The sequence below is a fragment of the Pan paniscus genome, chromosome 4 (genome assembly GCF_029289425.2).
Source record: "Pan paniscus chromosome 4, NHGRI_mPanPan1-v2.0_pri, whole genome shotgun sequence".
Classification (NCBI taxonomy): domain Eukaryota; kingdom Metazoa; phylum Chordata; class Mammalia; order Primates; family Hominidae; genus Pan; species Pan paniscus.
The window spans coordinates 144,202,815-144,215,856 of NC_073253.2; positions in this window are offsets into that span (position 1 = coordinate 144,202,815).

Below are 13,042 nucleotides of genomic sequence, written 5' to 3' on the forward strand. Positions count from 1 at the left end.
ATAAACACATTTTCAGAGAAAGCCCTCTATCACTGCTGTAAACAGAAAACTGGAATTACTTGTCTAAAATAAAAGGTAACCATAAAAATAAACAAAACAAAGACAAAACAATATGATTAAATTATCAGCTAAGCACAGTGGCTCCTGCCTGTAATCCCAGCACTTTGGGAGGCAGAGGCGGGTGGATCACCTGAGATCAGGAGTTCGAGACTAGCCTGGCCAACATGATGAAACCCCGTCTCTACCAAAAATACAAAAATTATCTGGGCGTAGTGGCGGGTGCCTGTAATCCCAGGTACTCGGGAGGCTGAGGCAGGAGAATAGCTTGAACCCAGGAGGCGGAGGTTGAAGTGAGCAGAGATCGCACCATTGCACTCCAGTCTGGGCGACAATAGCAAAATAACGTCTCAAAAAATATATATATATCATCTAGAAAGACACTTGAAGTCCAAGTAAGATTGAGCTTGAAGCCTGTTCTCATTTTGTAAAAACATAAGCTCAGGAAGTGTTGAAAGGGTGTTGAAGATATTTTAACTCTACACTGAGACTTTCTTCTTTCCTTTATCAAGAAGATTAAAGGAGAATTCAATCAGGCACAACTTTCTATGATTTAATTGTTTTTAATGTTGTGTTAAACAGTCATGACATTTAGGAAATCATTATCTAATCCAACTTTAAAACCCAGAGACAGGCAGCTACTGGACCAAGGTCACATAGCAAATGAATGGCAGAAAAAATACACCCAGTCTCTGTTCCTACAGTAGACTGCAGATCAGCAAACTAACATCTGAATAAACTCTAGGATTTGCTCTTTACCACAATCGAAGACTGATTTGATCCACTTAACTTTTGGATGAAAAACAACTGTAACCCATCTCAAAGTGGCAGATATGGTGATCCCTCTCAATTTTCCTTTTTTTCTGTTTTATCTATCCACTCATTTTCCATGTGTCATGGGTCTTATAACAGAAATATGCTGAGATTTCTAATAAAACCTAGAAAATTTTGTGGAAACCTCCGAACACCCCAAAATTCAAATATAATCCTTAGATAACCTGCTGTAATATGGAATTCAGGAAGAAAAAAATCCCCAGCGCCACCCGACAAGAACTCCTTGTCCTATAAAATCCTCAGTGTGTACAGCCCATACTTGGCAAACCTCACCACATACCAACTATAACTCTTTAAATCAGGCCTAGAGATAAATGAGAAGAAACCCTCTCTCACCCACTAAGGTCACCTGCAACTTGCCTGCCCCTAATCCCCCTCAGAAGGCAGCTTTCAGCAATGTCCCCGGGAAATGGTTGGCTGTGAGAACACACAGAAGCCTCAGCCTGCAAAGAAGGCACATTCTGGAGTCCTTGCACATGGTTTCCTCTCCAGGAAGGTGAGGCCAGGGTTTCCATGTTCCTCTCCCAGGCCAGAATGGAGAAAGAGGAGAAGATGACAGTGAATGACATCTGGCCACTTTTTCTCTTTGAGCTGACACAGGAACACTTTAGGGCTGCTCAGAGGGACTGAAAGCCATCCTTTATGGAGGTAACTTAAGCTCAGCTTTTCTCTGTCTGAGGGAAGGCAGCCTGCTTAACTGCCCAGATTAGACTGTACTGATCTACCTTATTTGAGTGGCAGAATAACCCTGTGCCCTCCAGAACTGGTGCCCTGTGAACACCCAAAAGCAAAGAGAAGTGACTCTTGTTCCTAATGTGGAAAGAGCAGAACTTCCTATGATGCAGCTGGCACTTCCTGAAATAGAACAGGATTTGAGCAAATAGTTTTCACTAGGCGGGTAGGAAAAGCTGCGTGTGGCTCGATATTTCCTTAGTGGTGACTCAGACCCTCGCTCCTGGCTGCTGTCTCATCCTGGTTGGGTCTGTTTTCCAATTATCGTGCTCAGCCCTCAGATTCCCTCTCCCAGGGTCCCCTTTTGCCAGTGTTTATCGTCCCACCAGCCTATTCTAGTTCTGGGGAGGTCACGTCTCTGTCTTACCTTTTATGTCACTTATACTCAGCTACAATTTCTTTTATGAAATTGATTAGAATTTGATCAACAGTTTATGTTTGTTTCCAGAACACCTCCTGTCTGGCTCTGCCTCCTTCCAGAAGAGATGATGATTTATGCTTATCTCAGTCAGAAGCAAGTCTTCCAAATCTGTAATTTGGAACTGTTTTCAAATTTTGGGCATATGCCCAGTTACTACCAAAATTACTTGGAGAGAAGTGTAACAAGGGTGCTGATTCAGCAAAGACTGCCTTAGACATGCTGCATCACCCAAAATCCATCCCAGACTTTCAGGCCCTGTCTCAAATTGGCTCTTATTCAATCAACATTTAGTGAGTCCTGACTATGAACCACGCATTGTGCTTGGGGTACAGACATAAAAAAAAGCCTGGTCCCTAACGCCCACATTATATGCCAATGTGGAAAAGACTGCAACGGAGTTATCTCAAAGCATGGGGGGAGTCTGAGAGCGAGGTGTGACCTGGACCCTGCCTGCCTCTCCAGCTGCACTCACAGCATCCTCACCATCTTCACTCTGCTTGGTCCCACTGCCCTTCATTCTGCTTCAGGTTGCCCTGCTCTTCCCTCTGCCTGGAACCATCTTTTCCCGTCACTTCACTTGGCTAGCTCCTTCTCATCAGTCAGTCTCAGTTTATGCATCCTCCTCAAACAGGTCTTCCCCAGTCATCTCATCATCCCCTGTAGCTTCTCCACATGCACCCCAGCAGTCTCTATCATGTCACCTCTGTTTTCTCCCTGGAAACATTCTTTCAGTATCTGACACTACCTTGTTTATTTATTTGCATATTGCATATTGCCTGTTTCTCCAAAACAAAATGGAGTCTCCACAGGGGCAGGAATTTTGAACCTGTGTTTATCACTATGTCCTTAATACCTCCAATAGTCTTGGCACACATTAGATGTGCCAACAGTAAATACTTGATGATTGAATGAATAATACATTCTGTGGGGAAATTGGGAAAGGATTCATAAGGATGTGACTTTAGGAGGTAGCCAGGTGACCAGTTATACAGGTGAGCATCTCCCATAGAAAGGCATGATGCTTTAGGGGAATAGCAGCAGGTACTGCAGGCCACGCAAGTGATCTCGAAGGAGGGTGAAAAATCAGGCAGGGCCCCCATGGTGACGATCTGTGGATGTCAATCTCAGGAGTTTTTATTTTTTTCCACTAGGGCAGTGACAAGGTCACTCATCAGCTAAACCTGAGGGAGGCAGCTAATCATATTTCACAGGAGGTCTTCACCCATACAAGTGAGAGACTAGGGGCTCATGCTGTGAAATTGCCCAGGCTCTTTGCCAGCTCCCCTAATAATGCTATCACGACTGCTTACTAAAACTCACCATGTGTCAAGCGCTTCACTGACATCATCTTATTTAATCTTCACAACATCCTTAGAAGAGATCTTATCTTCCCCATTTGGCAGATAAAGAGGAAAAGAGGAGAAGTGATTTGCTTAGAATCTGCTAACTAGAAGAGCTGGGATTTGAACCCAGGCATTCAGACCCCAGAGTACATACCTTACCAGCTTCTATTCCTTGGGAATGGAAAAGTTTTTCTGATTTTGCATGAAAGGGTGCCCAAGATGGAACATTCTAGATTCCTTGCTGTCCTCATTTTCAGGCACCGACCTGCATGTTCATGATATGAATCATTCACCTTCCTGCCTGTTCGGAATGTTGGCATTTTGCCTTCAATCCCCTGCTGCCTACATTCTTCGGACATTCACTGAGGATGGCATGTGTGGCCAGGGCCTTGACTGAGTTACTTATCTCAGATTTAGTCTCTTTGGGTCTCACCACTTAAGAGCTAATTTCTGTCTTCAAGCATGTCCCAGGGAAGTAGGAGACTAAGGCAAGGATAAAAAAAGTGGACTAAGATTAGTGCTAAGGGAGTTTCTGTGCAAAACATCCATCTTCGAGCCCCTCAGTTGGCTGGACAGTACTCTTAGGGTAAAAACAAAAGTCTTTGTCAGGGCCCTGCCTGGTTATTCTTCAAATCCCAGCTCAGTGGGAGAAAATTTTTGCAACCTACTCATCTGACGAAGGGCTAATATCCAGAATCTACAATGAACTCAAACAAATTTACAAGAAAAAAACAAACAACCCCATCAAAAAGTGGGCAAAGGACATGAACAGACACTTCTCAAAAGAAGACATTTATGCAGCCAAAAAACACATGAAAAAATGCTCATCATCACCGGCCATCAGAGAAATGCAAATCAAAACCACAATGAGATACCATCTCACACCAGTTAGAATGGCAATCATTAAAAAGTCAGGAAACAACAGGTGCTGCGGAGGATGTGGAGAAACAGGAAAACTTTTACACTGTTGGTGGGACTGTAAACTAGTTCAACCATTGTGGAAGACAGTGTGGCGATCCCTCAGGGATCTAGAACTAGAAATACCATTTGACCCAGCCATCCCATTACTGGGTATATACCCAAAGGATTATAAATCAGGCTGCTATAAAGACACATGCACACATATCTTTATTGTGGCACCATTCACAATAGCAAAGACTTGGAACCAACCCAAATGTCCAACAATGATAGACTGGATTAAGAAAATGTGGCACATATATACCATGGAATACTATGCAGCCATAAAAAAGGATGAGTTCATGTCCTTTGTAGGGACATGGATGAAGCTGGAAACCATCATTCTCAGCAAACTATCACAAGGACAAAAAACCAAACACTGCATGTTCTCACTCATAGGTGGGAATTGAACAATGAGAACACATGGACACAGGAAGGGGAATATCACACACCAGGGACTGTTGTGGGGTGGTGCGGGGGCGGGGAGGGATAGCATTAGGAGATATATCTAATGCTAAATGACGAGGTAATGGGTGCAGCACACCAACATGGCACATGTATACATATGTAACAAACCTGACGTTGTGCACATGTATCCTAAAACTTAAAGTATAATAATAATAAAATAAAATAAATAGCAAAGAAGACTTAAAGAAAAAAAAAAAAAACAATCCCAGCTCAGTGGCTTCAGGGAAGCCTTCTCTCTTATGTCAAACCCCTCTCTATTAGGCTCTCAAAGCAACACCACCTGTTTTCCTTGGCTCTTATCATAGAGGCACTGTTGTATTTATATGGGTGATTATTTGTTTAACATAAGTCTTCCCCACTAGAATGTGAGCACCATGAACGCAAGGACTTGCCTGCTTTTCCTCAATATTCTCTCTCCAGGGCCCAGCACAGGGCCTCTTCATACTGGCTGCTCAATAAATATAGGTTGATTAAATGAACTCAGAGTTGGAAGGCAGTTACTGCATGAGTGATTGAGGGCATTACTTAATCTCTTTAATTTTCTCATTTGCAATTTGGATAATATCTGCTCTATGTCCTTTTGAAAGCCATGAAATAAAATTAAGTGCTTAATAAATTATTAAGTGCTGTACAGATTATTTCTACTAAGGAACTACAGACTGAGTCTATCCCCAGGATTTGGAGCACTTTCAGGAATGTCAGCCTCAAAAACTGGAGCTGAGAGGACAGTGAATAGAGGCACGACATGCTGTTCCTTTGTTTAAATGGAAATGGCCACAGAAGCTTGTAAACTCAGTCATCATTGTGTCACCTGAGGCCAACTGGAAATCTGGGCCTCTCCTCCAAAAGCCATGCCTGGAATAGCACAGGGTACTGTGGTCTTTGCAATTGAACTCTGATGGGTCTGAGGTCATGGTTGTTGTCAGGACAGCTGTGTGAGTGTGTGGTCTAGAGGGGAAAAAGAAGAGACCAAAAGACATGCTTGTGTGTCTCCAGCATAGTCTGAGAAAGAAGAAGCTTTGATGGGCAAAGCTCCAGTACAAATATCCTCAGAATTGGAGATGTGAACTCACCACACTTCTGAGGAAACTCTGCCAGCCGACGGCCCCCATATTCAATTATTGCTAAGTATTTTCATTCCTAACCTCATCCTCTAGCTGAGCTGACCCCTAGTTTCTACTAACCTGGGAGAGAGAACCCCAGCTTTGGAGGCTGAAAACCTAGATCAAGTCCTAGAAAATAAACAAATGACCAAATACTGAGTCCCTGCTGTGTGCCAGGCGCTGTGCTAAGAACAGGATGTGCTTTAGTTCATTTGCTCTCCCCAGCAGTCCTCTAATGCAGGCAGAAGTACCCCCAACCCCATTTTACAGATGAGGAAATGAGCCTAGCTGCCTGCCCAAGGTCACACAGCTCAAACATAAGCTTCCTACGGCTCAGTTTCCTGATTCACATAATGAGACAAAGCAACTCATCACAGGATAAGAATAAAAATCAAGTGGACTGATGGCGTTGAGTGTCACGTGAGGCTTAGATTTTGGGATCAGCAGCATCAACATCACCTTCAAGCTTGTTACAAATGCGGAGTTTGTGGTATCATTCCAAACTACTGACCCAAAGTCTGCATTTTAACATGATTCGAAGGTGACGTATATGCACTTTAAAGTTTTGAGAAGCTCAGATGTAAGGTTATTAGCCCCCACTATAAATTCTTGAGCTAGCATCCGACTCATTACTGTCTTCTCAATTTGGTTAGTGAGAATCTATCACTCTGTACCTTGATTGCTTCTAGGACAGTTTAACGTGAACACAAATCAGTGGGGGCTGTTGATAACTGCAGATTCTCATCCAGGGGGTCTGAGGTGAGGCCCCAGAGTCTGTGCTTCTCACATGTTCCCAGCTGATGCCACAGAAGACTTTGAACTACACTCTCAATAATGAGGGGTGAGAGGAACCTGGCAAATCAAATATCTGCATCTGCAAAGTGGAAACCAGGCTTTGTGCTTGAATGACATTCATCAGGGAAAGGCACCTCCACCAGGGCATACACGTCTAGAGGGAAGGGAGCATCTCCAGTCTTCCTTGCATTCTCAGCACTTAGCTGAAAGAATGGGCATTACTCCCCTGCTTAACAGTGTCCAGTGGCTTCCTATACACACAAAACCCCACACTGCTCACCAGAGCTCACAAAGCCTGACCCAACCTTGCCCCACTGGCCTCCCTGACCCCTTCATACCTCTCTTCCTCCACTGAAGTCCCACCACACCAGACTTTTTTCTGTTTCTCAAACACACCAAGCTTTTTCCTGCCTCAGGGTCTTGGCACCTGCTCTCCCCTCGACCTGGAATGCCCTCCCTCCAGCTCTTTCCATAGCTGATTCATACCTCAGCTCAAATTTCACCTCCTCAGCGAGGCCGTCCCTGACTGACCTGCCTAACCTGGTGTACCCACACCCCACCCCAAAACTCTCAAACATGAGATTTTTTTTTCTTGCTTAGCCCTTATCAGCCTGAAAATGTTTCATTTGTTTATTTACTTATTGGTAGTTGCTTTTTCTCTCTGATTCTTATGAAAGCAGAGACTTTGTCCACAGCTTCTGGTGCACAGTAGGTGCTCAATAAATAGCTGTGGAGTGAACGGATGAATGGACTAACACATCTCCAGGAACTCATAATTTGCTCCTGTTGCTACAACAAAGGAGGGGAAGATGGAGGGCTATGGGAGGCCAGAAGAGGAGTGAGCATTCCTCCTGGATGAGGAGGAGGCAGGGACGGGGAGGAGGGGCCATAATCAGGGCCAGCTCCCTGAAAGAAGTGGTTTTAAACTTCACCTGGAAGGGTGGAAAGGATTTTGACAGGCAATGATAGGTGGAAACAGCCACCCCAGGCAGGGAGAACAGTTTGTACAGAGGCTCAGAAGCTGGCAAGGGCGGAGGGCTTAGGGAACAGTGCATACAACTGACGGGTGGAGGCTGAGAATTTGCCCCGTTCCTGCCCAACCCATGGCTCCAGGCAGAGACAGCCCTCCCTGCAGGAGTGACAGAGTCTGGCAGGAGTCCTGCAGCTGAGCAGCTGAGGTCAGAGCCTCTCCTCACCAAGCCTCAGCCACACCTATAGCCTAGATGACAGATGAGGCATTAGGAGGGGACAAGTGGGTCTGGGGATCGGGACCCACCTCCATCCTACTCCCCACCTCACTCTAGCAGGCAGCTCCGAGGCCCATCTGGCTTCTGCCCTCTTGTCTCTATGGTTCCTTCAGTCCAAGGGTGAGCAAACTTTCTGTAAAAGGCCAGGTGGTAAATATTTTAGGACTGTGGGTCAGATAGTCTCTGTTGCAACTACTCAGCTCTGCTGCTGTGGCATGAAGCCTGCCACAGACAAGACATAAGCAAATGGTGGTTCCAACAAGACTTTATTTACTAAGACAGCTGGGAGGCCTATGTTTTGATTTATGGATCTCCTGCCACTTTTGAGACCCCAAATGCCCTGTGCCGTCTGCCGTCTGGCCTAATCCCACCTCTACAGTCTACAGCCTCCTCTCATTGCCCCCTTGGTTCTTCCCACCCAGGCACCTGGATCTCTAAGGGCTTCTGCAAACACGTGGTTCTCTCTCTCTGTCTCTGTCTCTCTGTCTCCCTCTCCCTCTCTCTCTCTTTCTCTCTCTCCCCTTCTCTATCTCTTTCTCACCTGTGCTCCTTCACACCTGGCTTCCTGCTCCCTGTGGAGCTCCTTTTCTCTCTCCAGTTGTGCCTTAGAAACCCTGACTTGTCCTCACTTACCAGTCACATCACTCTCTCAAGGGAACCTTTCAGATGCTCTAGATGCCAGGCCCTCTCAGGTGCCCATATATTCTCTCTTTACAGAGCTTGGCACATTGCAATTATTTCATAAACCACTTGTGATCATTTGTTTCAGGTCCATGCTTATTTCTAAGTCCAAATGGGAAGAAACCACATTCATCAGCCTTTTCTATTCCATTCCCAGAGCCAAGGACAGGGAGCATGGCACATAAAATGTCCTCAATAAACATTTGTTGACTGTTCCTTAGGTCATGGCCCATAAGACTTGTTCATTCATTCGCCACTGTTGCTCATGCACCTACTATGGACCAGCCATTGTGCTACACAGGGGAGATACAGGAGTGACACATGCACGGACGGTCTCTGCCCTTTGAGGAGCTCACATTGTATTGGGGGTAACACATTCTAGAAACTGGATTCTATTAGTCTCAGTGTGTGACCTTAGCAAGGCATCTAATTGTCTGAGCTGCCTAGAAAATAGAGACAGACTGAATTGCCTAATTTAGAGTTTCCAACTACATTTTGAGGAATCCTGGGGTTCTGTAGTGCTTCCTAGGTTCAGCAAACAGTGATGTTTCTTTCCAGGAAGAATTCAGTGGCCTAAATAAGCTATTTGTTGTCGTTGTTGTTGTTGTTGTTGTTGTTGTTATTGTTTTGCCATTTTCTGTTATGGAGTTCCACTGAAAAGTTCACATGTAAAGTAGGTTCCACTGCTCAAGAAAGAGTTGGAAGCCACTTGCTAAGTCTGGACATGGTATGGGCCAGAGTTGAGGAAGGTAGAAACTCTCAGTGCCTCCAAGATGGGGTCAGGAGAAGCTAGCCAGATGTGCATGGGGGAATGACTTTCTGGGAAACAGAAGGTGGTGTCCAAGGAAATACACAGATGGAGTGCCAGCCAGAGAGAGAGAGAGAGAGAGCAATCCGACAGAGATCCAGCAAGATGGGACGGAGACGGGCACTCCCTGGGTCTTGAGCACATGGTACTGAATGCCTGGTCACTGACAGTGGTCAGAGGTCTCGGCAAGAAAAATGAAGGTTCTGGGAGTTCTGAGAGCAATAGGACCAGAGCCTAAGGGAGAGATAGGGGTAACAGGTAAGCAAGATTCCAGTCTCAAAGAAGCTGAGACCTAAATACAAAGAGACAAGACTTAAATCAGAACCGAAGCCCATGGTGGGGACCTGGTTGGTTTCTGAGAGGGGCACCATGACCTACAAATCAGGTCAGAGTTGGAACTGCAGCAAGCTGATTTATGCTTCTAATCAAGCTTCCTGCCCAGAAGTCTCTAAGTCTCCCACTACTGCTTGTCCAAAGTCTCCCGGACAGCAAGAGGGAAGAAGCAGAAACACAGCTCCCTTTACCTGATCCCTTGAGCCGTGTTTTTCCCACTACCTAACCCATGCGATGCAAACTGGACTACGTTCCAAATCCAAATAGGATTTTCTAAGCCTGCACTAGACAATGAGTTGTTTATTGAGTGCTTAGTGAAAGGGAGAAGATAATTTACTCTTAACTGAGTTCTGGCTCATGTCCTCAGGAACCAGACTGACATTTATGTTTTAGCACCAGCCCATTAGGGGAACTGGAATGGCTTTTTCTGCCTGTAGCTGAGCATCTCCGGGGCGGTCTTAATGGTGATCTTAAAGTTCCATCTACATAATACCAAAGCTACAGGTCAGTTCAGGCCAAAAATAATAAATAAAAATCACTACTATTAATAGTAAGCTTGTGAGAGCACTCTGCTCACTTTGCACTTTATCCTACTTGCTCCTAAAGATCACGGATCTTGGGGAGGAAGCAGAGGGACAGGCTAACGTGCTCCCACCTCACTTTAGGATTTCCCTCTGCTACATCACCCTGTGGTACTCTTCAAAGCACTTAACACTCTTTAAGCTAATAGTCTATTTTTAAATGCCTTCCAACTAGACTATAAGCCCCACAAGACAGGGAGTGTGTCTTTCTTGGGTAGGGCTTTATCCCCAGTGCCTAAAATCTGATAAATGCTCAGGAAATAGATATTGTATGTTCTGAATGATGTCAATAATGAATTTGGGGTGAAAAAAAGGTGGAAATATGTGCGAGGATATTACTATCATTTGAGTGATAATAAAAATTTCTCTGGAAACAGGATTCCAGTATTTTTTTTATTTCTGTAGTTTAAATTTTAAAACATTGAGATACCACCTCACAACTATTAAACACTCAAAGACAACATTAGTAACTGGCTGTGTTGGGGAGGGCCTGAGGGAAAAGGCACTCTCGGCATTGTAGGAGAATACATTGACAAGAGCATCATGAAGGGCCATTCAGCGTCTATCAAAACAACAAATGCATATGCCCTTAGTATTCTGCTATTTCACTTTTGTGGAATTTTTCCTACATATATAATCACAATCACATGAAATGACATGTGTATAAAGTTATTGATTGCAGCATTGTTTATAGTAGCACAGTATCAAAAATAACCAAATTGACACCACTAGAGAACCAGCTAAATAAACTGTTATTCCCATCATGCAAGGAGATACTTTACAGCTGTAAAAATGAATGAGGATACTGTTTGTAGAGTCATATGAAAGATTTTCCAAGATTTACATTTTGAAATAAGCAAGGTACAAAGCAGAGTGTATAGTATGCTATAATATTTAAAATGGCGGGAGAGTATGTCACTGAATTGTTTTTATACACACAAAATATCCCTGGAAGAATACACAAGAAACTAATTTTTTAAATGTGGCCTATGGTAGGGAAATGAGGGCATGCTATTCCTTGTTTAATTTTTCATTTGGGAATCATGAGAATTCATTATTTGTTCATATAGATTACTTAAAAATACTTTTAAAATAAAAAATGAGCTGTTTTAACACCAGTGGACCTTGTGAAAGATAACTTTAGGAGACTGACGCAGCAGAGGCATCATGTCTGCAAGTAGAAGATGTTGGTCTCAGGCCCAGCTCTGACATTGACATTGGCATTGACATTGATGCTGATGTCAAGCTGTTCCCTTTCCTGGGCCTCAGTGTCCCATCTATGGGATAAAGAGGGAGAACTAGCAGGTGTTTTAAATACCTCCTGCTAGTCTCACCTTCTGGGATCTAATCTGTGGCTAGGCTTTACTTAATTTGGCTTAAAGCACATGCTGTATAAAACATGTCCTGTTAAAAGCATTTTGAGTACAGTATTTTTTGTTACTTTGCTTCATTCGTTTGTTTGTTTGTTTTTCAAATTGCCACTTACCATTTTTAGTACAAATTCCTTTTGAAAAGCTCCCACTCTCTCCATCTCTCTGAAGAGGGGCACCTGGGTGTCATGAATACACCTGTGGCCTAAGATATGGTAATGGAGGGAACAGATCAGGTTCTGAGTGGATGAAAATAGCTCAAAAGGAGATAGCAAGGAGCACCAAGAAAAAATTTGCTGGGAATAGGAGCATCTTGTTAGATGCACGCTGAACCCCTGAACTCAGTTTTTCCAGGTGGAGGTCCCAAGAAACCAAATGCAGCTCCCTTTTTGCAGTTCTGCATATGTGGGAGCTGAATTGCATACTGGTTTCATCTTGCTGAAGTGCACATTCCCCTTCCAGTAACAGCAATCTAGCTTCCTATTTTGGGGCTTCCTTCCCCCTACCCCGCACCCCATTAGCCCCTGTCTGTGTTCTCTATCCCTGAATTCAGATGTCCCAGACTGGTCAAATAATGGTATTCTACTTCCCTGTCACAAATGGCCATCATGTCCAGAGCTTTTGTCCAAAGTGCTAGGGAATAAGACACTCTTTTTTCTGTTCCAGTCAAACACAGGGGAGAGGGAAGATAAGATGTAAACTTCTGGTCACCACCCTGAAACTGCATGAAGCTTAGGAATGAACAGGGAAAGCACATCCAAGAGATGGTGACATCTTTGAGGTACTATCAACCTGCTCCTGGAACCAGTGTGGTTTTTAAGTCACTTGAACCAATACATTTTTTTAAAATTACTTAAGCCAGTTTGAGTTTCACCTTCTGTTTCTCAAAGTGAAAAGAACCTGCATACAACTTCTTGTACATGAATATTGATATCACTTCCCAGATTTGGGACCTTTTCAGCTATTATTTCTTTAGATAGGCTTTGTGTCCCTTTATCTCTCTCTTCTCTTTCTGAAATTGCATTATGTAAATATTAGTTCTCTTGATGGTTTCCCATAGATCCCATAGACTTCTTTTATTCTTTTTTCTTTTTGTTCCTTCGACTGGATAATTTCAAGTGTCCTGTCTTTGAGTTCACTTATTCTTTCTTCTGCTTAATTGAACCTACTGTTGAAGCTTTCTATTGAATTTTTCAGTTTATTCATTATACATTATAAATATATACAATTATTATTTATCAATTAAAAATACATTTTAAAAGGAACAAATGCCATATAAATACCAACTCCACTTGACTTATAGTGACTTCCT